We start from the raw sequence: 27,346 nt of genomic DNA, 5'->3' as shown, positions 1-27,346 counted from the left end.
TTTATTATTGTTTGTTCCGTTCGTTCTTCGTTCAATGGTAAAACAGTTGAATTCCGCTTGTTAGTTCCCCTCAGCGCCGCCACGTGTCACTGCGACGACTTTTAACTGTCATGGCCGCCAAGTACTCGGCAAAGCAATGGCAATTTTCTTGTCAGTTTTCTAAATAAATTGTGTTTTTGTACCTTTTTACAAAAGTTTTCTACTTAATGTCTAGTGTGTTACAATTAGTGTGATTGTGTATTTTGACAATATGCCGTGAATGAATGAAATAAAAGTTTTATAAATATTGAAAAAAAGCAGTGAAAATTTCGGTGAGTATAATATCGAACGTGCGTTTGTTTGACACTATATGACAATCGCGGTTATTCACATTTGTTTACACCCATATATTTATTCATTTTGAATCGTTGCCAGGACAACTGATTATTGCATTTGTGTCAATTATTAGCAGATGAACCATTATTTTCATTTTGATTATTAATGTGACGCGATTTTCTATGGTTATATAGATATATATATATATATATATGTACGTGTATGTATATATATAATGTGTCAAAATGTATATAACCTCTCTCTCTCTATCTCTCGCTCACTCTCACTTATATTCAAACTATTTCCTTTTCATTTCATCTTATGTGTGTTCAATATCTCTTTTCTCTGTTTTGTGTATGTGAATATTCACTACCACCCACTTCAAAAAGGACAGGCCAAATGTCATGAATTCTCCCGTTTTCGTAAATTTACGAGGGCCCTATCGACCGTTGTCGTTGTCCTTTTTTCTCCCCTTGCCCAAAATTTATCGAATCACTCAATTACTATTAACGATAAAGTCAACTCGTTTTTCTAGTGCTTATCTGTAAAATGACATATGATCGTCTCCTTTGAATATTTATGCAATGATACATATTTATGTGTGTGTGTATATTTTCTCGTTATTAACAGATAGAAAATATAAAAGTTTCAGAGTACTCTTTAATTAACGTCTCTTTTATAATATCGTTATTAACTTTATCATTGTCTGTTTTTTATTCATAGTCAATAAACAACTATTTATATTTTTAATCCAAGTCAGTTATTTGCAAAATACTATCAACATTTTTTTCTGAACATTTTTTTTTCGCATTCAATTTTTTTCTTCTATTGTTTTATTTGATTTTCCAAGAGTATTCTAATTAAAGTTATGTTTTTTTCTATTGTATTTTTGTATAGATTTATTATTTTAAAAAAATAAAAAAATATATATATATTCAAAAAAAGTATATTTTATACAGACTGCTCTTTTTTTCATATTGGGAATTTAATACGTTTTCATTGAATAAAGTTTTTAATTAAAGATTTAACGGAGATAAAAAAGAGTGTGTTGGAGTACAAAAAATTTACCATAGAAAAAATATTGTAATATTCTTTTTGAACTAGCGAGTAATATGTTTCTTATATTTTTTTTCTTTGTTTTCAGGAACTTCCAGGCACGAATTCCACTTCAAAGTTGTTACAGGTTCGTAATAAGTTTAATACCTTAAATCTGCTTATGATACTCTTAAGTGCATAAACTTTCTAGCCGTGTAAATCATCTATTCTTATTAAAAAAGAATTTATTTTTATTGTTAAAAAATTTGAGAACAAAAGGAAAGAAAAAAGGGTTCACTTAATTTCGGTGTTGAAAAAAGATATTTTGTTATATTTTTATTTTCGATTTACTGGAAATTATTATTGACAATTCGAACTATTTAATTTAAAACAAATTTAAATTTAAAGTATTCGATTAAAAATCCAAGCAATTTTGTTTTTATCGTAAACTGCATTATTCCAAGTATTTAATTTAAATTGATTGTGGGTTGAATTTATTTTTGTACATAAATAAAGTTTTCTGATTAAAAATTTTATTTAAAATAATTTCAAAGCATTAAATGGAAACTAACTACCACAACTAAATATTTATAAGAGAATTTTTTATGATATACATTTTTTTGAACGTTCAGATGAATGAAATATTTTTATTAAAAAAAGGATTTTTATTGATTAAAATTTAAAAATTAATTAAACATTTAAAAACTTTTTAATTAATTTTTCAAACCTTAATTTTTTAATAATGCAAAATTATTGTAGAAAAAGTTTAATTTGAAAAAAATGAATAAAATTTCTTCATTTAATTAAATTCGCTTTTAATTATTTAGAAAATCTGACAAGTTTCGTTAAAATTCTTATATCATTGTGATTAAATTTTTCATGGAAGATTTTTAATTAATTTAGTTTTACCGATTGAAATTTTTTTTCAATGAGAAGAAAAATTTTCTTTTCTTAAAAATTTGTGCACACAGACACAAGAAAAAAAATTGCTTTTATTTATTTTTTTTTTTGCTTTTCTGCAATCATTCACTTTTCAAGATGTTTTGTTTTGTGAGTTGAAAGTGGGGTACGTTACACTTTAGCAAGATTCTTCAACTCACCCTTGTAATTTCTTTTTCGTAATTCAGAAAAGAATTTCTTCTACGTGCTTTGAGATTCATACTTACATATTCTCAACTATTTTAAACTACCAAGTCACGTATCAATGGTATGCTGTCAGATTCTTTGTTCTATTTATTCAAATAGTTACATCCATTACTTTGTGAACTCGAGGAAAATAATTTTTTAATTTGCGAGAAAAAAGAAAGATTTCAATTCTTCGCAGCTTCTTTATTATAGCTTTGAGAGAGAAAAATATTTTATAATTCCCAACTACGTTTGTGTATATTTTAAAATTTTCATTCCTCCTTTCATTCCATAATTGCAAATTAAATAATTTTGAATTTAATTTTTAATTCAAAATTTCAAACTTAAATAAAAATTATATAAAATTACAATATTAAATTATTTGAAATTAAAAGTTCTTTAATTGAGAAAATATTCAAATGTATTTATAAATGGAGATATTCTTTAAAGAATATTGAGAAAAAACCGTCTTTTTTCAGATATATTTTTTTAAATCGACTTTTTAAATTGACTTTTTTGGTTAAAAAGTTTGTTAGAATAGTTTCCTACATTTTTATATGCACCCTCATTTTTTAGTCTATGTTGAAAACCAAAAGTGGAGTTTTTCTGCTAACCATGTAAAAAATTTTTTTGATTACTTACTAAAACAAATATGAAAAAAAAGAATTCTGAATTACTGTCATATTTTTTTTGACATTTTTGAAATTACTACCCCTTTAAAAAGTTTGTCAGTTTCAATTTTGCACTGCAAGCAAAAAATTTATTCGATTTAAATAATTTTATTCGACAAGACATCATTATTTTATTATTTTGACTGAATTTTTTAACAGTAAGATAAAAATGATTATTTATTTGATATAAACAAATTAAATAATGAACTATAAAGAACAAACTAAAATAATTTAAATGTTTATTGTATCAGAGAATTTTATTTAATTTAATTTATTTATTATTTTATAAACTTTTATTTTTGCAGTATTTTTAGTTTTTTATTTGTTTTAGAAAATTAAATTGAACAAAAAATACAATATTTAATTTAAATATTTATTTGTGTAGAGAAATATTTGTTTATGTCATACAGTTGAAGTGTATTTATTTAAAATAAACAAACATTCTTTTTGCGATTGAAAAAAATTGTGCAAACAAAATCCTAAATTATTTATTTAGTATTTTTATTCAACCAGTATTTAATCTGTAAATAAATTCGTTAAAGTGAATATTCTTTTATATTGAATTTTAGAATAAGAATAAAATATAGTAAAAAGGGGTATAAATTAGTTAAAATAAATGTTTATTAAATCAGTTGATTAATAATTAAGTAAATACTTATTTCAATGATCACTTATTGCAATTATGACTTATTACAATTATTACTTATTTTAATCAGATAACAATTCAATACATCAAATAATATTTACCTCAATAAAATGTAATTTTTCAAACTTCTCATAAATAATTATAAACAATTAATTCGCTATTTAATTTAAATATAATTTCCTTTTATCTCGTAAATACTATAAAAGTTTTCTTTATTGTTTAATTCACAATAGGCTAGGCTGTCCCTACCTTCTTGGTGATATGTTACTTTATTGATTTTGTTTTGTGTGCCCGCGTGCTTTTTATGAGCCGGTAAAATTGTAATTTTACTTTCATCCAGTGTCGGTAATACCTACCACCAAAATTATTATTTACCCCTGAGAAAGTTCTACATTATCGACAAAAATTCATCCCTCCTGCAATACCGACTGAAAATCATCCCCTTCTTTTAGCAACAATAGTTTAGTTACCGACGGTTGTGAATTTTCTCTCCTCTGATAAAATGATAGGGTGTAAATTTTATTTTATTTTCCATTTATCGGCAAAGGAATTTTTCTTTTCCCTCGATAAATAATTATTATCATTTAAGGATAATGTTTTACTGATAATTCTCTCAAATGAGAGGGTAGATTTTTCCCTGTAAGAGAATTTTTAATATCAACAATAGATAGAAATAATTTTTCTCATTTATATTCTTTCATTTATAACAAAAGTTTCATTTTGACTCTAGAAACATTTTTTATTTTTTATATTTTAATCACTGGACGAGTTTTAATTTTTTGATAATGAATTTTTTATTTATTTATTAATATTAATTTTAGATATTAATATAATTTTGGATTATTCATAAAATATAATATAATTATAATTAAGATACTTTAAAATTTTAATGAATGAAAAGTAAGTAATTTACTATTTTCGAATTACTTTCATCGCGAAAGAAAAATATAACAGTAATTGAAATTTAAGTGCAATTTTTCATTTCTTTCTTTCTTTTTCTTTTGTGAAAATAGTTTTCCATTTGACTTTTGTATTTCTTTACGATTTCTCTAGTAAGTTTTATGGTGAATTACTTTTCGAATGGTCCTAAACGAACCTTCTGTCTGAAATTTCTCACATATCTCTCTCTCGTGGTCTCCAACTTATTTCCTTTTTCACCACCCACGCACGGATTTAAACTGGTTTCACACCAAGTGATAATCTCAAGAATTCCGTTTTACCGACGTTCTGGCAAATCTTTTTACACCAAAAATAATAAATAAAAAAGTGTATTATTTAGGATTTACGCTTGTTTGTAAGACTTTTCATGTTAAGTCCTTTTTCCACTAGCCACGAAGCTTATTTTTTAGTAAAAAATCTATTTTGATAAAAAATTTAATGCTTTTGTCAGAGATAACGATTCTCAAGATAGTTTTATAATTAGTAGAAGAAATATATCAGAATTTTTAAAATTGCTACAAAGAAAGTTAAAATTTTATGAACCTGAACTCTGTAACGTTTTTAAAAACGAAAAAAAAATATATTTTCCAAATTAAATTTATCTCTAATTTTCTTGTGCGTAAATTTTTAGGAAACTAATTGTTATACTCAAAAACAATTGTTCGAAAATATAAATTTAAAGTAAAAATAAAATAAATTACAGCATTATTTTTTCGTTTTTTAAAAACGTTGCATATTTTTAGTAGTAAGAGAGACATCGCCTTTTTTGCTATTATATATTTTTATTTATTTTATATAAATTCTAAATAAACAGAACGAAATTGCCTCAAATAGAACATAAAATTATAATGCTCCGAGAGTTTTTCTCTGTTTTAATTATAAAAAAAATTTTATTTTAACAATAAAATGCGCTTTTAAAAGCGATAGAGTTGAGAGAAAAAAAAATGTTTATCTTTTTAAGTGGTAATAAAGAATTAAATGAAACATGATATATATTTTTTAGAACTCACATTTCTTTTCATTCTTTGGATTTTTATACGCTTTCTTTTTGCGTCTTCTTTTATGACTTCGTACTCGGCTTTCTTAAAAGTCGATAAAGCTCGACACAGCGTTTTTTTTTCTTATCAGCCAATGCCTTTCAACAATCGGTAATAAATAGAGATGTGAGATTTCTTTAAATGTTCGACCTTCTCAAAGTTTCTTTTTTTTTTTGTAAGAATGGGATTTTCGGGAAATGGGCAATTCATGGAATTAAATCAGGCATCTTGCTTATGTTTCACGTTCAATAAGAATTCATTTTATTTTAAAACAATTCTCGTCTTTTGAGATGTTTATAATACAGAAAAATATGTATAATTTAATTTATAAATAGTTTTATTACAATTTATTTGTTTTAGCAAACTTTTTGCAACAATTATATTTATTAAATATAAAAAATATTTCGTTCTATAAAATTTCATATGTTCGTTTAATTTTTTTTTGTGTGCAATTTATTGATCGACTAAAAACATTTCACAATTCGTGACTCTAGAGTCATAAAAGGTTTTATCTTACTTTTGATTTTATGAAAACTAATTGTGATATTAAAAAGTACAATATTACGAATCGTAAAGCGAATAAGAAATAACGTAAAGTCGTAATTATAAAATTACATTATTAAATAAAATGGTTTAAAGTTTATATTAATATTAAAGGAAATATTCGTTTCTTTAAAATTCGAATGTTTTTTTAAAATAAGAAAGTTCATTTCATAAGGATTTTAAAAATTGAAAATTTTTCTAGAGACAGGAATTGAGAATTTATTTTATTATGAAAACTGTTAAATTAAGTGATATGAATTGAATATTATCTATAATCTCATAAATGTTATTTGAAATAAAAGTTTTCTCAATATATTAACCGAAAGTCGATATAACCGTTCGGGCGATACCTTGATTTGGCATTGAAGGGAGATCAGGAGGAAACTTCCACCTACCTGTCTTCCCCTAAATTTCTCTGTTGCCATTCACAGCTTCTTGAATCTCACCCTCGTAATAAATTGAATATCAAATAAATTCCTCTGCTCTTTAATCTTCCCACTTTTTCTTTTTCCAATCTGAAACAATACAATTTGACAAATTTGCTTTATTTATTTTCCAATAAAGAAGAAAATACATTATAATATTATTGTTGTATCAATTAATTTATATCACTTAAAAAACGTTCATTTATACATTATTTTTAAATTCAGGGTGGTCTTCATGAACTTTTTTGGATTTCAAGTTTGTCAAAAATATCATATTTCACAGTTTTGTTCAGTTTTTTTTTTTTTTTTTTTTTGAAAATTATGAAAATTGTGGGCGTTTCCGATAATTCATACTAGTTTTCTTCCTATTCTGTATCACTAAGAAAATAATTCAATTATTATTATTTAATTTTTGTCCATCTATTTAGCGACAAATAAATAAATTTTCCAATTAATGACGAACTGATTTGTTAAAGTTGTTTATTTAAATTCACATGTACACACATGAGATATTGTATACATTAGTGCTTCTAAATTCTTACTCCTCCTCCTCCTCTTTTCTGTAGAAGTTCCCTTAGTATTTAGTTTGCGATGTTTGTGCTCCTCTGCACTAATTAATTAAAGGGTTTCCTCCAGAATTCTATATATACAAAAAAAATATTGACTCAAGTTTACCCATCTTTCAAACGTTAGATTCATGATTGCCTGTTTTCCCCTTTTAATTCGAATTAATTTATTTACTTTAGATTGCTTGTTATAGAATCTTTTTCTTTAATGGCCCTTTGTTCAATTACATTTTTACAAAGGATGATAACATTTTTTCCCAATATATATTATGACATTTAATTAAAAAAACTGACATTTTGATGTATAGCATTATTAAATATCATAAATATAAATTATTTATTATTATTATTATTATTATTATTATTATTATTATTATTATATAATTTATTATTAATTATAAATTTATAATTAAAAGATTTTGAGATTTAGGATAAACTTGGAGTCATTAAATTTTTGGAACAGTAATAAACCTGGTTTTCGTTTGGAAACATTTAACCCCATTATATGTGATAGAGGATACTGGAATATGAATTTACAATATAGCTAGCTTTAACTGTGCGTATGTAGAAGCAATAATTACATTGGTGACTCACGTTTTCATTGTGAAAACGAGCGTGATTTTGTTTCGTGGCAATAATGCTATTAACGATAGGTTATCGGCGTCCACCTGCCGATCTGCGTACTCTAATGCACACGTTTATGCGGAAATTCTGTTAGGTAAAGGCAATCAATTCGACCGGAAAACCCCTACTATTTTTTTTCTCTATTTTATAATATATTTAGCTTTTTGTGACATTTTTTTCAAAAATTTTTAATTTTTGTTTTAATTAATAGAGACAATTTTAATATTAATATTTATTAATAAAAAGTGTACTTTTTAAAAGGGGAAGTTTTCTCGAATGTTTGATACTAAATTGGTTAAAATTGATACTAAAAAGAAAAAAGTATCAATTTATGATTTGATCCACTTTTTGGTATCAATTTGTTGCAGTTTGATACTTTAAAAAAATTAACAATGGTTTCAACAAATGTAAATTAATTGCTAGTTGTAAATTTTGATCTATTTTATTTGATATAAATACGGATATTAAAGGATATTAAATAATAATTAATTTATAAATTTCTCTTTGTTCGGAGAATGTTTATTGTGTGTTATGTTCCTTCTGTGTGTTTACAATTACCCTGCGGTTACGTTTTCAAAATGAATTGGTATCAACTTTGTTAAAAGTTTAATGATATCCTGCCGCTGATTTTCAAATTACAATAACATTCATTTACAAGCTTCTAAGTTAATAATTGAAATTTTATTTTTCCACTCTGAATTAAATTTTAATTTCGAATTATGCAGTATTAAGTTGAATTCAGAGATTAATGTATGGCCATTTTTATATAAATAGCAAGAGAAAATTTGTCACTTTGTCGAGGGATGATACGATGCATACACTGCGTCGTGTGACCCCTCGCGAAAATTGAGATTAATTTATGTCTGTAGTTTCATAGTGGAGATCTCGCGATAGAGCGTGAATTATGCACATTACCTGATCCTCTACGTGACACAGGAAATTCCTAACTTTGTGGGTATGTTAGGTTAACGTCAAGTTATTGCGCACTTTATAAAATAAAATCCACATAAATTTCTTCTTAAGTATTTTAGAAAGAAGAATTTAATATTTTATTATCTTACATGTTTTAAATGCGTCAATGTAAAGGCAACCGAAGGCAGTAAAGTTTTATTCGTATTCGAAAAAATGGATGATTGAAAACAACCTTGTTTAGTCTGTGTGGTTTATTTTAAAACAAACTAAAATTGAAATCTATTGTTCGCTCATTAAACAGACGAAATTAATGTACTGATAAACAAACGTATCCGATATCAAAAGAAAATATTAGTTTTGTTTACCTTCAATACAAACAATCATTTCGTTATTTAAACATTTATATTATGAGAACGTGTCCAACCAGTTCTCGATTTATCTTTATCACACATTCTCCTCAACAATAAATAACAAGGCTAGAGGGATTGCGTGCTTATTTTGTATTTTGTTCGTTTTCGAGTTTGCAATGTTTTTTTACAAGTTCAAATATGAATTTAAATTGAAGAAATAATTATAATGGAAACAACTAAGAGTAGAGAGGAAAGGGAAGAATAATAAAAAGATTAAATATTTAAAAGAAAATTGATTTTAATATATCTAGTAGATGAATTTGACTTGATGGTGATTATTTATAGTCGAGCGATTCAAGTATCCGTTTTGCGCAACTCTCCATTGCAGGGAGTGCGATATTTCTAGTTTAGAAAATGGGAGGATGACGGCGAATGAAGTCAAATGGGTCTAGCTACAAAAAACAAGGAACTTCCGCCAACCAACCTCTCCATCGATTTTATCGCACACACCTAAAGATTACATGTATCTGTACGTGTATATATATATAGAGGTACTGAGCACACTTCACGAACATATCCAGACTAGCGCGGATTTATTTTACCCCTTGCACCCTCTACACCTTTCCCCACACGAAGCTTTTAACAAACCCGCTTCTATCCCGAGAAGGAGGAAATATCTTGTGCTTCGTGGCGTCACGTACAGCTCCATAGATTTATCTTCCGTCCCTGGAAATTTATATTTCATACTGTCGATCGCGGCTTAACGCGCCAGATCGCGAACGTGAACTTTGCTAGCCGCAGTAGTGTAACTCGAGTTATGATCGGCCGTGCGTAAGTTCGTCGAGTTTTCAGTTGACTTGTGAATATATATAACTTATACTCTATATCGAATATATCCATAAAGTTACATTTCCAATTATTTTTTTTCTTTAATGATTAACCATCTTTTTTTTTGTTTCAGGTGAGAAAAATCATCACTCTATAGTATGTAAGTACCTTGCAATCTCAGAGTATTTTTTCCCTTCAAGTTCGAAGATACATTTAACCTTTCCTACTCCTGGATATTCATTTTTTTTTTTTTTTTTGTAAAAGTATTATTTGCGGTCAGTAGAAGAAACATAATTTTAAAAAAAGAGACTATATGGGTTACTAAGGAAGTAGGTACTAAATTCATGATTTGACGATGAATTCGCATCGTTGGCATTGTGAATTCATTCGTGGCTGTTTAGTGTTTGGTATTGTGCTCACCCTAATAATGTATAATTGATAATGTGGATCGAGTGTTCAACGTGTGCAATGATTTACACGAATCGCGCACACCCTTTGGAACGCTGAGTGAACAGCGGTAAGCATTAACCCTGATTAGGACATGCGAGTGACGGTTTCGTAATCCCAATGGTGGTACCACAGGTGGAGGTAAAGTGGTCCAAAGATCCGTTGAAGCACACAATGATATTGGGAACTAGTATACTCACGCTAAAATCTACACACAGGTCGCATGTAATCATCAGCTTGCAAGAATGTAGTGCATTACCTATATATACAACCGCATTGATAAGAACAATCATTTCCCATAATTTTCCATTCAGAGACATTTTCACTTTTTTGTAAATATATTTTTGTTTACTCAATTTATTTAAATTTGTACCATAGACTTCTTGTCACAAGCTTAAATGGTAAAAAAAAAGAGTAGAAAGTTAATTAACCACGAAGAAACAATCATTTCAAAACAGCGATTCTTTAGAATACCAGGGTTGCTACAAAAACCTAATTTTAAAATTTCATGACTTTTTCAGCTCTAGTTTTTGGAAATTTCCAGGTCAACTACTTTTTTCGTAGAAATATAGATGTATTTTATTCGTTATTGATAAATTTTCACTTTATTTTCTGTATATATAAACTGTCGATCAAAATTATCGGACCACTCTTTTTGATGAATAAAAAACATCTTACAACATAAAATTTATGAAAACTAAAATTTTTTCTGATAATTTTTTTAAGACTACCTACAAAATTATGAGAAGAAAAAGATCTGAAAGAAGTTGTTTTATCGAAATTTTCAGGGTGGCCACATGTCAGTATAGTCAGGGAAACAAAATTCTTGTCTTGTAAAGTCAGGAAAATGACAGAACAAATATTTTTTTCAGGGTAATTAAGAAAATTAAGACTTTTTTCAACTTATTTTCAAAAATTACCACTTTTTCGACTTTCTATCCAAAGATTTCAACAAAATACCACATTTTTAAGCATAAAATGCAACTTATTTCGATTTTCATTGTGCGAATAATAACTATAAGCAAATCTTTCAAGTATTTTGTTATAATGTTTGAAAATGAAATTTTGAGTATTCGGTAAAATCATGGTCATATTTATAATTAAAATTCTTCAAAAATTGGATTATTTTTATTTATATTTTTCAAAAATTCAATTATTTTTAAAAGATTTTACCAAATTTCAATTGTTTGGAAAGTTTTCAATTGTATATAATTAAAAAAACTACTATTCTAGAAGAACTTTCGGAAAATTATTTAGAATAATTGATTTAGAGATGAACTTTATTTGAAAATTATAAAAAATAATTGAATTCATGAAGAGTAAATTGTAAATTTTAAAATTCACAAATTTTTCTCTTTTTCCGTAAATTTTCATATTTTCCTATAAAAAGAATTTTGTCAGGGAAAAGAAAATTATTTTAATGTCTCTAATTGGCAGGGAAATTGATAAACTAAAACTTGTGACCACCCTGCATTTTATTTAGATATTTTTAAAATGGCGTAAATTTTGACCTTTCATTAAAATTCAAATACCTTCTGAAATAATAAAAGCTTTCTCATGTTCTTAAGTTAAGAAAGTATTAAATTATAATTTTTACTTCTTAATAAAACAGCTTTTCCATAAATATTCATAAAAAAAAGTAATATTTAATGTTCATGCAAAAATTATTTTATGAAGTTTCCTTGAAAAATCTAAATAACTTTAATTTTTATATATTGTACAAGATAGTTTTTGGTAATAGAAATTATTTCAAATTACGATTTTGACAGTTTACATAAAAAATTTTATTTTTCATGAAATTTATGTTTTAAGATGTCTTTCATTTATCAAGAATATCTTAAGAATAGTAGGTTGATTAGAACAACTGGAATTCATGAAAAATTGGAAATTTCTTTTTCAAATTATGGAATTTTATTTATTTTACTGTAAAAATAACCATGGTAATTTCAGAAAATTTTCTTTCTCATTGCTAGTTGTAGACTCCTTGAATTTATTAAATTATATTTTTCTGAATTTTTGCATCTCACGTTATAATAATTTAATGAGGTATAATTCAATTAATTATCATAATTAAGACAAAGCTTTGTTTTATAAGAAGAAAAAGCCTAAAAAAAGACTAAATATTTGTTCTTCGTTATGAAATAAGTATTTAATTATTATACCACGGATTTGGTTAAAATGCAATTATTATCCATTTGTGATTCAGAAAAATTACAACTAATATTGAAATTAATAAAATTCCCGGTTCGATTTTAAAATTCCATGACATTTCCAAGTTTTACAGAATTTCTAGGTTCTGTAGCAAAACTGAAACGACTAAAAATTCGCTAATACAGTAAAATTTGTAGCTATTCCAACGTTCCAAGTAAATTTTATTTTCCGTGACCGAAAAGTTATTTTTAATATAAGACAATATAAAAGTAAATTAAATGTAGTTTATTAAATAAAATAAAATTTACATACATACGTTGAGTGATAAAATATTTTTACTCTCGTGGAATTTAATTTTTACTTTTTTATGTGTTTGAAGTAATTTTTATGGTATTCTGTTACGAGAAGAACGATGAATTTGTTTACCTTTGTCAAATTTTCAAGCACGGATGACAGCGTTTTCAATCTCGCCCTCTGTTTACCCCAAAGTAATAAAGGTAACGACGTTTACCTGGTCATATAGTTTTGTATTCAGTTTTATGGACCAGTTTATGAGACTTATTGGATCCTGAGGCTCTGCACAAAACCGCTATTACATTTTTCGCAAAAAAAAAGAAGCTTAAACTTTATTCTTTTTTTTTTGCAGAATATATTTTGTAGACAAATTTTTTTTTTACCTGGGTGAAAATGTCTCTCGTTTTATAGGTTAAATAAAAAAACACATCGTTCATTATAATATTTAATATATCATTATAATATATTTATAGTAATATTGTAGTTATATATTTTTTTGAATGAAATTTTTATTGATATTAGAAATAGTATTTTTGTATAGAAAAAAAAATTAATAATCGAAGGAATGATTCAGATATAAAATATGGATCCGTTCATGAAATAATTTTCTTTTGTGTTGAAAAAACGAAATGAATGGAAGATTATGCAATTAAGTTCCCTTTCAACCCTATATATGCTGACTTGAAATCTAATCACGGGGGAAAAAAAGTGACTTCTCGAGTTATACGGAAATTCCCCTCGATTCCAGTAATATGTGGATTCTTATGTCGTCCCCTTTACGAACCCTTTGTTATTACGTGTAGACATATAGATTAACTTGTGGTGGGGATGGGTGAACTATGAACGTCATTCAAAGAAATAACAGAACTCTTAAATCAAAGATAATTAACGTGTATTCTAGCTAAATGAAAAGATACTATTTGTTTAAGATTGAAACAATTTTGTCTGTAATATAATCAAGATTTAGACTAATATTTATCAATGTCTGATGGGAGTGTAGAAGTCAACTTATAATTAAAATATGATTTTCATTGTTTTTTAATGATTATTCTTTTCTATTAATGACTATTTTCTATTCTTACTAATTGTATTTCTATAAATATTATATTTCTATAAAAGTATAAATTAATCGTAAATAATAAAATGTTATTCTCTACCCTCTATTTCATTGAAATAAACTTTAATTAAAAAGACACAGTATTATTTTTGCCCTTAAATGAACCAATTTTACCTCCTTTATAAAAGCAGTTGCATAATTATTGACCACGTTGACATTTTTATTTGTAAGCAAACGTATTTTCTAGAAATGCTATTATTAATTAACATTTATTAAAAACCAATATAAGCGTGTATGTCAATTACTATATTTTTCTTTTTCATTTTATATATCGTGACCTATAAAATAAAAAAAGAAAATAAATGAAAAGAAAAATATAGAAACTGAAAAATGGGGAAAATAAAAAAAGTAGAAAAAATAATAAAAACAAAAAGAAAGTGCATTATGTTGGAAGCAAAAATTGTAAGAAGTAAGCAATTGGTAGCCTCATTTTGTCGCGTGGAAATGGGGCCTTAGGAACAAGCTCAACCCGGATTAAGAGATTTTCGTTCGAATTTCACGTCAGTCAAGCCAAAGGCAAGATAATCCTCTATAGACGCTCTGCTGCTTCTGAAGCGCGTGCGAAATAAATAGCGAACTGTCGTGGGTGTACGGCTTATATAATAACCACGTGCAACATAACCGATGTTCGGGATCTCAATTCGTTTGCGGTAAATATAAGGTACAACGGTTTACACGCTTCTCGTTTATACAAGCCAGAAGCAAGGATAAGGGATTAATTCTCGCTTGTTTTTTTTTACCTCATAGTTGCGGCAAAAATAAATCTCATAGACACCACCACAGGTTATCGTGATTCTTGCTGCGATGAGGAAAAGACGTGATGTCATAAAAATACTATAGATGCATGCTATATATAAAAGAGAGAGAGAGAGAGAGAAAGAGGAAAAATTTTGCATACAAAGTTTTTTTCCTCCTTCATCTTCTTCTTTCGAGAAAAAATTGTATTTCAAAAATAATTTATTAAATTTTTGCAAACTTTGGTAAAATAAATATGACAATTTTTATTAAATAATAAATTGATAATTATTTATTCAACAGTTGACACAAAAATTTAATTTTCGGTTTCCCTGACTTTTTCCTGACTTACAGACAGAATTTAAACTTTTTTCCTGGCCGTAAAAATATATACACGGAGAGACCCACATTCGTAAAAATTACTAAAAACGGTTGCAATGACCGGAAATAAGGGGACTTTTAGCATAATGTACTACAGAATTAGATAAATTTACAAAAGAAATAGATAAATTTGCTACATTGAAATAGCAAGTTTTAATATTTTGTGTAAGAGTTGTAAATGTAGCGAAAATTGATTATAGTTTTCTCTAATTTAATTAGACAAAATCTGACAAATGAAAACATTTTCCACTAAAATCTTCTATCCACTGTAGTAATTTTTGGTGAGCAAGTGTGGCTAGCGAGTGCAGTCATATGGCGCCTGTATTTCTATTGGTTGCTAACCTCGTCAATCTCCGTAAATGAGCCGATGCCTTCCGATCATTGACAGTGACTATGTTTCGCGTATGTAAATAAATTTGGATATTATCTACAATAATTAAATATAAAGTGAAACGTAGGTCGTTCGGTATCTCAGAAATTGACCATTATAAATTAATAAATTTTGCATTTATTCCTGTCCCAAGAAGTATGTCTTATAATAAGTTGTTAAAAGTAAACTGCTTTCTCGTAAGTGCTGTAAATTTTCATCATTCAATATATAAGGAAACAAAGATGTATACTTTCAGTGAAATTCGTTGTCGTGCGTGCAGTTGTGTATTAGTGTATTAATTAACCGCGTCTATACATATAAGTGAAATAAACATGTGTGTGTCTTCAAATATTTATCCAACAACAAATATATAAGTGTGTGAGTGTGTGTGTCTGTGTATGTAAAAATCCTTCCAGTTTACCTCCACTAGTCAAGAATTGACGGGAAACCGGCGACAAAAATCCGTATTTTTTCTTTTCACTCTTTCTTTCTGCATTTACAACGACTATAGTAATTTTACGTACACAATGTTTCTGAGTTTTACTACAGTTGTTTGGAACTATTGGACGAAATAGTAAGAAACTTTGCTAATTTGGTGAACATTTGTCGGGATTAGTGACTTAGTGTAGAAAATAGTAAAAAATACAAAAAGTCCCCTTATTTCCGGTGGTTGCAATGTGAATATAGTAAATTCTAGTGTGATTTTATACAAAAATTAGTAATCTCGGTCTCTCCGTGTATTAGAAAATAAAAACTTGATGTAATTTTTAAAAAAATTTGAATTAAAATTTTTTAATAAAAATTATTTCTACAAAATTGTTAATGAAAAGTATTAAAAATCAGATTTTTAAAGATTTTGATTTGAAACTTTTATAAAATTTAATTCTATCCAAAAATTCATGTTGTAATGCTTTAATATTCTAATATTATTATCTAATAAAACTTTAACCGAAATTAATTTTTAAACCAATTTTTATTAGAAATTTCTACGTGAATTCCATTATTTAAATACAAAAATAAATAATTAGAATGTTGGAAACGATCTCCAAAAAAGGATATGTTAATTAAAAATTACTCAATTTGACGTTTCGGAACTGGATCCAGTTCCGTTTTCAGAATTTTATTTTATACTACATATCGTTTTATAACATAAAAAATTAATTTTTTTCAGCTAAAAGAATTTATTTGAGGCTATATCATATAATTTTTATGGTTTCATATTGTAAAGTAAATTAAAAATTTTTGATTTATTAAAATTTGTAAAATGAAAAGTTTCATTTTTTTTAAAAAATATTAAATAAATTGAAAAAATGTTATATAAAACCATTATTGAAGGCAAAAAATTACTCTCAATCTCCACATGGCAAAAAGTGAACATTTTTAAATAAATAAAAAAATAAAAATAAATAATTGATTGAATAATTTAATATTTATTCTTAAAATTGAATTCTCATAAAAAGTTTTATCATTCGATTAAACTTTTCCAAAAAAAATAATTCTACAGATTTGTTAGTTAAAAGTATGAAAAATTTTAATTTAAATCCTTTTCAAGATTCAAATATTATTTAAAACTTTAACTAAAATCCATTTTTAAATAAATTTTTATTAAAAAATTGGGGCGGTAGCGATACTACACATTTGAACTGTACATTGATGAACTGTTCACGTTCGATTGTATACAGTTGAATTGTATACAAATATGTATTATAAATATTTATCATTAAACTGTATACATTTCAACTCTACACAAATGATTTTTAATAATTTTATTTTTTTAATATGTTTGTTTGACTACAGTTAGATTCTACACTATTAAATTTGGTAAAATAATAACAAAAAATTCTACACAGTTAGATTCTACACAGTAGAATTATATACCGAAAAATATTATTTTATTTGTTGAACTGTATACAGGTAAATTGTATACAAAATTAAATACGATTAATTGTATACAGTTGTATTGTACACAAAAATTTTTTGTATAATATTATTATTAAACTGTATACATTTCAACTCTACACAAATAATTTTTAATAATTTTATTTTTTAATATGTTTGTTTGCATACAGTTAGATTCTACACTCTTTAATTTGATAAAATAATAACAAAAAATTCTACACCGTTAGATTCTATACAGTACAATTTTATATATTATTCTACTGTATAGAATCTAACTGTGTAGAATTTTTGTTATTATTTTATCAAATTGAGCAGTGTAGGACTTAACTGTATTCAAACAAACATATTAAAAAATAAAATTATTAAAAATTATTTGTGTAGAGTTGAAATGTATACAGTTTAAGAATAATATAATGCAAAAAATTTCTATGTACAATACAACTGTATACAATTAATCGTATTTTATCTTGTATACAATTTACCTGTATGCAGTTCAACAAATAAAATAATATTTTGCAGTATATAATTCTACCGTATAGAATCAAACTGTGTACAATTTTTTGATACAATTTTACCAAATTTAATAGTGTAGAATCTAACTGTATTCAAACAAGCATATTAAAAAAATAAAATTATTTAAAATTATTTGTGTAGAGTTGAAATGTATGCAGTTTAATAATAAATATTTATAATACATATTTGTATACAATTCAACAGTATACAATCGAACGTGTACAGTTCATCAATGTAGAGTTCAAATGTGTAGTATCGCTACCGCCCCAAAAAATTCTTCAAGAAATCAATTATTTAGAAACAAAAATAAATAATTTAACATTTCTTAAAATTTAATTCTCATAAAAAATTGTATCAACAAATTTTTAAATTGAATTTTTTTGACGAATTATAATAAATTTTTTAAGAATAATTACATTTTTCGAGGGATTCCATTAAAATTATTGTATTTAAAAAAAGAAATTCTGCGATTAGCTTTATTATTTAAGAAAATAATTGAATCTTTGTAAAAAAATGTACTATTTATGAAAATAATTGATAATTCCATTATTTTTAATACAATTTTAAATAACTTCCTCAAAAAATGTAATTATTTTATAAAAAATTTTGCAAGAATTCAATTACATTTCACAAATAATGAAATTCTTTGCTGAAATTCAAACATTTTCAAAATATCTTAAATGAATTCAATTTTAAAAAAATGTAATAAAACGCGTTGCAAGAATCTAATTATTTTCATAAATAATATAATTATTCAATTATTTTCGTAAATAATAAAATTCTTCACAGGATTTCAATTATTTTTAATACAATTTTTAATAAATTCCTCAAAAAATGTAATTATTTTTTTAAATTCATGCTATAATGCTTTTAATATTCAATTATTATGAAAAATTTTAACTGAAATTCATTTTTAAATCAATTCTACGAAACATCAATTATTTAAATAGGAAAATAAATAATTTATTGAATAAATGAATGTTTTTCAAAATTGAATTCTCGTAAAGAATGTTATCAACAAACTTTTAAATAATTGAATTTTTTTGACGAATTTTAATAATATTTTCAAGAATAATTACATTTTTCGAGGAATTCGAATAAAATTGTATTAAAAGTAATTGAAATTCAATGATGAGTTTTATTATATTCATGAAAATAATTGAATCTCTGTAAAAAGTTTTATTATTTGTGAAAATAATTTAATGTTTGGTTTAAATTTTATCAACACTTTTTTTTAAATAATTGAAGTCTTTTGAAAAATTTGATTATAAAATAGTAGATATTGAAAATGATTGAATTGAGGGAAATTTTTTGAAAATAATTGAAATTTTGTCTAAGAATTTTATTAAAATTTTTGAAAATAATTAAATTTTGGAGAATAATTTTATTATTTTTAATATTTTAAATATATAATTGAAATTTTTACATGGCATTCCCTGACCTGTAGCAAGCATGTTATTAAATATAGTAAATTTATAGTTACTGTTACATAATATTTGATAATTAACTATAATATATTATAAATTTGATATTTAGTGTAATAAGTTATGTTATTTATGAGTGAATTTGATAAGCGTAATAATGTTGGAAAATTGATTTTGAAATACAAGTTCGGTACGTCAAGATTATTATTTGGCATGATGTATATTTTGAGCGTAATTTACAAATTTCCCATCTTCCCATTCTGTTTGGGAGAGAGGGGGAATTTGGTTAAGTAGTTTGAGGAAAACGACATTGAACCAACCACAAGCTATTGGCCAACCACTTATTGAACACCCTAATAACTTTGCCATATTTCACCCTACTGGAATGTAAATCCGATAACGTGAGCCTTATGCGTACTTATGACTATGGCTTTTTGGGAGAGACCTACTTCAGTTTGGTTTCAAACCGAGGATGTTTTATGGTAAAGTTGTGTTTCGCTAATAAAGGGGTGTCGTTGCATTTTAAAATAACTAAACACATATACGTACATATATATGTATCCAAACGTGTGTCGCATGATGATAAACTGTATGACCTCCTTTTTACCCTTTTAATATATTCACCACTCTATTTTTCAACTATATTTGGCATTTTTTATTTGGGAAATAAAGTTTTCGTTTATATATATATTTATGGAAAGAGTGACTGAGAGAGAGAAATAGGTTTTCACATAAAATAATATTGATCGTAAGGACTGAATTTTTTTTTCTTTATTCGATACTTCTTTTAAGTTTATGATTCGAAAGTGTACGACCATCTTGGAAACGCATCCTTTTGCCTTATTTCAAATAAATACTTGAAAGGTTTCGATTTAACTCTAAGTTGATCTCATAATAATGTATAAGATTTCATGTACCTTTGACGTTATTTGTCCTATAAGGAAGTCTTACGATTATTTTTTTTATTTTCTTGTCTTTGACAATGTCTTTTGATAAATATACAAAAGAAAATTCATCGGTGATTTAGTTTTTGATTTATTCAATAAGCAAGTACTTTGTTTCAATTTTTAGTGAATTTATGTCGAATAAATAAAAATAAATTTCGTTTCATTAATATTTCAAGAGGGATGATTTGGATAGTTGAAGCATTTCCTCTTATGCTGTAATAAATTCTTATTATACTAACATATTGATTATTGGTAATCGAAAATGATTACCTCTTGAAGATGGATTACTGAAAGTTTTATTATCCGATTATTAGAGAACCGAATAATTATTTGTTTTTCAATTTTCTTTGAATAAATATTATTTTGTAACTTTTTGATGAGTGGAGTTTGAAGTTTTTTTTATGAAGTATTCAATGATGCAATTATTTCCTGGGAATATTTTACGATAGCTTTTGTTTTTCTTTGTAAAGGCTTTTAATTTATTATTTGCTGTATCATAATTGCTGTTTTTGTTAAATTAGTTATTACTTAGTTTATTAAATTTATGCTCATTAAGTTTTTTCTTTTCGTTTTTTTTTATAAATTGTTTCCTTTCCAGAAAAAACAAAGTCTGAAACTGTTGGAAATTAGCTTAGTTTAGAGCTTAAGACCAGATTAATTCAACTTTAGGACTTAAAATTATATTAAAATTTAGTCACAAATGATTCTAATGTAAACAATTTTAGTAAAAGTTGACTTATTTTGTATTTAAAACGATTCTTCTTAGATATTTTATAATTTTAGTATTAAGAAAAATAATCTTTATAGTTAGACATTGAAATTGTTTCAGATGATGCGTACGAATAGAGGGAACACAGACTTGAGGTGCAAATTTTTCATCTACATTTAAAAGTTATAGTTTTATGATCAATAGAAGAAATATAATTGAACATTAGAGATTTTGCAAAAAATTTTGCATTCAAAAAATCAATGATAAAAATGAAGTGCAATCTTTTTTGAGGATTTCAAAATAATTTATTTAATATTTAAAAACCTAAGATCGTTACGCATTTGCAGGAATAAAAAAAAAGTAATTTTTTTTTCATCATTTTAAGCGATTTTTCATTCACAGTAACTGGGGTTATATAATTTCTATTTAACGATATAATTTCATTGAGGTCTTTCAACGGCAAAAAACAAGTTGACATTTTTTCTTTTGATTCGAAAATAAAATATAAATTCAAAAGTTTCCTTTTTCTGAAAAGGGTTGCCTTTAAATGAACTTCTTGCGTGATGTTAAATTATGATGAGATTATGACTCTGACGTTAATGCTAACTTGTTTTCTTTTTTCCCTTTTTCGCATTTTGACTGCAACCTGGGGTACATTTCTATACCATAAGTACAGTTCTGTATTCCGTGTACTATACATTTCCATATGTAGCTATGGCCAACCTTCGAACAGTAGGTACCTCTCGTGCGGCTTTATATTTCGACCTCTTCACGCGTGACATCATCACTGAATTACGTGAGGAGGATGCACAATCGTAGTCTATAGGTACTGCATATAGTGGAACATTGACGACTTTGAACAAACTTCATTTAGTTGATGACTTAATAAACACCTTCTATGATAACGACCATCATATATAATAATAACTATCCTGTATGATAATTAATTAAAATACTTCTCAACAAATTGCAATAATTTATCTTTTCCATTTTGCAAAATTATCAAAAATTATCAAAAATTACCAAAATTTGAACAAAAATTAATTTGAAACGACAATTTAAATCAGAAATAATTGAGATTAGCTTATTTCGTGTTTATAAGTAAATTATTCTAATTCCGAACTGAATCATTAATAACTCATCATTTTTACGATAGTTGCTGTCGTCGATGTTACAAAATTGACGTAAATTTGACAAAAAAAAAGGATATTGTCTCTTTGTTTTGTTACTAAAATATTCATCATATTTGTATCAATTCTCATTTCTAATTTGAATACGAAATAGTAATATCGAATTTAGCTTTTAATGATGTTAATGATAATGGAATGATCCCATATATCGTAATTACAATCCGCAAGAGAATGCTTTATATTCAGTATAGTGCTAGAAAATATCGATAAAGAATATTTTTATAAAATTTAAATTTCTCCCGCAGTAATTCTTAACAGAGAAAGTAATAATTTGTTGGAGTGGAAATTTTAATTATCAGTTTGCTTTGTGCAATATGTAGGTTAACTTGAATTTTCACAGATTGTTATTCCGACCTAATAATTATTTTAGCTTAATATAATATTATTTCGAAAACATTTTATGTTTGAAATTCTATTATTATTTATTATTTTTAAAATTTTAATTGTTTTTAAACTGTAATAATATTTAAATTTTTATTTTGAAATAAGATGATTAAAGTTTTGAATAATTTTATTTAAAAATTTTAGCAAACAAAAAAATGATTGAATTTCGTAAGATTAGAAGTAGAAAAAATGTTGAAAAATAAAATGTTGAGTTTTAGTGAGGAAAGGAATATATTGAGTGTCAATATGCGCGTAAAAATGGATGAGTTTTAATACCGTGGAGCGAATAATACGCTATATAGGGTCGTGGACTTGCTAAGCCTTACAGATTGTGGTTTTGGAGCCCGGTGAAGTAAATCATACCGTCAGATACGCGAGTTTGTATTTTGGGGTACACCAGGAACGCAGCTGGTGCGACCGCGAGGATCATCCCCGGGGCTTAGCGACACTATGATACACATCCGATACCCTCGCATGATCGAAACCTGCCCTTTTATAGATTTATGCCATCCACTATTTAAAAACAAAAAAAAAATAACACAGTCATTATTCTCTTCTCCAAAGTTTCTCTAATATTTATTGACTTTAAATCCAAAATTCTCCCTCTTTCATCACTGTCTTCATAATTCAAAAATGATCAGGGATTTATTATTATTAATCGTTGTATATGAAAAATCTCTTTTTAAAAAACTCTATATGTGATGAAAAGCTGGAACTGTCATCCAGCTGAAAAAGTTCTATAGAATTTCACTAGAATCATTCTATATATGAATTCTAGTGAATATTCTACAGAATTTCACTAGAATGATTCTATAGAATTTCTACATGAATTCTACTAAGTTTTCATGATTTTTAATTAGAAAGAATTTAAGTTCGTGAAATAATATTTTTCAACTTTATATTATTGTGTAATTGAATTCTACATTTGATTTCTACAACAAATTTTACGCAAAAATTGTTTATATCATTTAAATATTTATAATTCATTTAACTTAGTAACAGGGCTCGAGCCAGTAAAAGTATTTAAAAATACGGACTTTACGGAAAAAATAAAAAATTCCGAACCAATTACTGACAAAAATATAACCAGTCTATTGCTTTTAATATTCAATTATTATCTAAAATTTTGACTGGAATTCATTTTTAAATTAATTTTTATTAAAAAATTGTACTAGAATTCAATTATTTAAATGCAAAAATAAATAATTTATTGAACGAAAATTAAATTTCTTTGAAAGATTTTATCTCTTGAAAACAATTGAATTTCTGCAATAATTTGTAACTTCTCCAAAATTAAATTTATTTTAGTTAACTAAAATTGTTCTATCAATCCATTATTTTTAATAATTTTTGAAATAGTTTTTTGAGAATTTTCAAATTCATTTGTTTTTAACTGAGATTTATTTTTAAATCAATTTTTTTATTAAAAAATTCGGAAGAGAATTTAATTATTTAAATACAAAAATATTATTAATTATTGAAAAATTAAATGTTTCTTAACATTAAATTCTTATAAAGAATTTCATCAACAAATTTTGAAATATTTGAATTCCTAAAAAGAATTTTATTATTTATGAAAATAATTGAATCCCTGTAAAAAATTTTATTATTTATGAAAATAATTAAATTATTGAGAACAATTTTATAAAAAAAAATGGTAAATAATTGAATTCCTGTGAAATTTTTATTATTTATGAAAATAATTAAATGTTTGCTTAGAATTTTATCAAAATTTTTTTAAATTAATTGAATTCTTTTGGTAAATTTTATTAAAATAGTAGATATTGAAAATCATTAAATTCAGGAAAATTTTTGGAAAAGAATTGAATTTCTGCAATCGTTTGTAACTTCTCAAAAATTCAATTTCTTTCAGTGTTTCTAATTAAAATTCTTCTATAAATTCATTGCTTTACAAATTCAATTTTACAGAATTGTTAGTTAAAAATATGAAAAATTCAGATTTTCAAAGATTTTAATTTGAAATATTTTTAAAATTCAATTATTTCTAAAAATTCACGCTCTATTGCTTTTTAAAATTCAATTATAATCTAAAATTTTAACTGAAATCCATTTTTAAATCAATTTTTATTATAAAATTCTACAAGAATTCAAATATTTAAATACAAAAAATAATTTTTTGTATATTTGAATATTTCTTAAAATTGAATTCTCATAAAGAATTTTATCGACCAATTTTTAAATAATTAAATCTTAATCTTTAAATAATTAAATTTCAGCTTTTTTTTTGTTTAATACCAATAAAAAATATTTAAATTTAAAATTTAATGATCAAAATTATCTGGGTGCAAGTTTCAGCTTCATTATAATATGCAAAATTTATTGTTTTGAATTATAAATTTTTTTTCTTCTTCCAATGTTTGAATATTTTATTCTAATTAAAATAGAATTATCGAGAATGTGATTATATTTTCTTGAAATAATTTCATTTACTGATATGAACACGAAATTAATTTCTCCAATAAAATAATTAGTTTATTGCAAAAGGAGGTTATTAAAAGATATGTCTATAATACCTTACATGGAAATTCAATTAATTTTGCACCAATTATATTCTGGGTTTAAATTGAATATCTTGTATTTTAATTATTCTTAATCGATTTTTCGTTCTACAAATTAAATTCAACTGGGATTTTCTTTGTTTCTTGGTATAGAGGTAATATGGAAATTAGTTTTTGGTACATTGATTTCGTTAAAAATTCAGGGAAAATTGTTAGTTTCACAATTTGTATGTTCTATAGAATAGATTTGGAAAGAAATTTTTTTGGAGAAATTGCGTTTTTATAATTCTTTTTTTCTGTGAGGAAATTCTGAGAAATCTTTATAAGCTGTTATTTCTCTCTTTTATTTTTTTTTATTTGCTGAATTCAACTTGATCCCTGTTGCTTGGCTATTTCAGTAGAATATTGCAAAAGTATCTAACGGACAGGGACTTCTACTACTTTCCTAATCCTCTCTTTTTTCTTCTTTTCTCTCTCCCTTTCTCCCTCACTTTTTCTCTTTCTTATTTCCTCGATTCTGCGGCTTTCACTCAACCGCTAGATTCGTTTCTTTTCGATCTCGTACACAGTGTAAAAAGAAATTAAGGAGCAATGTTACCAACACAGAAAATCAACCGGATGAGCGACATGGATTTAGTGTTATTTCAATTACCGGAAAATTGTTTCTTGTAGAACTGGGAATGGAATTTTTCCCTTTTTTTTAATTCTTTGAAAGGGAGAATTTTTTAGGTGAAAAGAAAGGGTCGAAGTAGGTTCTTTTTTTCGGAGGAATTTTTGATTTTTTAATTTTTAGTAAAAGAGCAGGGTTGCCACTGGTAAGGGAATTCAGGAAAAAGTCAGGGATTTTTTATTAAAAGTAGTAGAAAAAATTAAATTTTTAGAATTAATAAGAAAATTCTAAATTCCACAGGAATTCAATTATTTTCATAAACAATAAAACTCTTCGCAAAATTTCAATTATTTTTAATACAATTTTAATCGAATTCCTCGAAAAATATAACTGCAATTATTTCTAAAAATTTTATTAGAATTCGTCGAAAGAATTAAAATATTAAAAAATTTGTTGATAAAATTTTTTCTAATAATTCAATTTTAAGAAACATTTAATTCTTCAATAAAAATTTATTTATGGAAGAATTTTAATTAGAAACACTAAAAAAAAATTGAATTTTTGAGAAGTTACAAATGATTGCAGAAATTTAATTATTTTCAAAAATTTTCCCGAATTTAATGATTTTCAATATCTAGGTACTATTTTAATAAAATTTTCCAAAAGAATTCAATTTATTTAAAAAAATGTTGATAAAATTCTAAGCGAACATTTAATTATTTTTATAAATAATAAAAATTTCCCAGGAATTAAATTATTTACAAATTTTTTAATAAAATTCTTGGCAATAATTCAATTATTTTCATAAATAATAAATTTTTTTTACAGAGATTCAATTATTTTTATAAATAATAAAATTTTTTACAGAGATTCAATTATTTTCATAAACAATAAAATTATTTTTAGGAGTTTAACTATTTCAAAAGTTAATGAAATTTTTTATGAGAAATCAATGTTAAGAAAAACATTTAATTTTTCAATAAATAATTTATTTTTGTATTTAAATAATTGAATTCTCTTCGAATTTTTGAATAAAAAAATTGATTTAAAAATTAATTTCAGTTAAAATTTTAGTTAATAATAATTGAATATTAAAAGCGTCATAGTGTAAATTTTTAGAAATAATTAAATTTCAAAAGATTTTTAAATTAAAATCTTTGAAAATTTCAATTTTTCATACTTAACAATATTTTTATAATATGAATTAATGATTTTATCATTTCGTTCATCTTTAGTTATTATAAAACATGAAGATATCGATTACTCCGAGTCTTCGACTCGGAGCAATCGATATCTTCTTGTTTTATAACAAATATTTTTAAAGTTGTTTAATTTCTAAAAAGTTTGAATTTAAAGTTTTTGAAAGTCTTAATTTCTAGGGAAAAATAATAATTACTGAATATTTATTTAAAAAAGAAGTTATTGATTTTTTTGAATGTACAATTAAAGAAATATCCTGAATTATTATATTATATTATTTTTTTAGTATCTAATCATTTTTAGAATCAGAATATTTTTCAAAGTTAGGGAAAAAGTCAAAATTTTGTCTCGAAATGAAGGGGAAACAAAATTAAATGTGTCAACTTTGAAGAGGATAATTTTTGGGGTTGAAAATAGAAAAAGTAAATTGAAAATTGCTG

The 27,346-nt window shown here is 25.1% G+C and overlaps 1 protein-coding gene and 1 long non-coding RNA gene across 6 annotated transcripts in view; one reads left to right on the top strand and one right to left on the bottom strand.

Moving 5' to 3' along the window:
* The first annotated feature begins 117 nt into the window (after nt 1-117).
* LOC122500993 (tyrosine-protein phosphatase Lar) overlaps nt 118-27,346 on the top strand; it is a 450,509-nt gene continuing 423,280 nt past the window's right edge. For all 5 annotated transcript variants that reach the window (XM_043610191.1, XM_043610193.1, XM_043610190.1 and 2 more), the window contains exons 1-2: nt 118-311; nt 1,460-1,498. The gene's annotated coding sequence lies outside the window, so the exon portion shown is untranslated. The remainder of the gene's footprint in view (nt 312-1,459; nt 1,499-27,346) is intronic.
* Nucleotides 6,523-27,346, bottom strand: part of LOC122500997 — a 65,940-nt gene continuing 45,116 nt past the window's right edge. The window contains exon 3 of the long non-coding RNA XR_006301531.1: nt 6,523-6,826. This is a non-coding gene — a long non-coding RNA (uncharacterized LOC122500997). The remainder of the gene's footprint in view (nt 6,827-27,346) is intronic.

Source organism: Leptopilina heterotoma, unplaced genomic scaffold (genome assembly GCF_015476425.1).
Source record: "Leptopilina heterotoma isolate Lh14 unplaced genomic scaffold, ASM1547642v1 Lhet_197, whole genome shotgun sequence".
In the NCBI taxonomy this organism is placed as follows: Eukaryota; Metazoa; Arthropoda; class Insecta; order Hymenoptera; family Figitidae; genus Leptopilina; species Leptopilina heterotoma.
The sequence above is the reverse complement of the archived record's forward strand: the minus strand, read 5'-3'. Positions and strand labels throughout refer to the sequence as shown.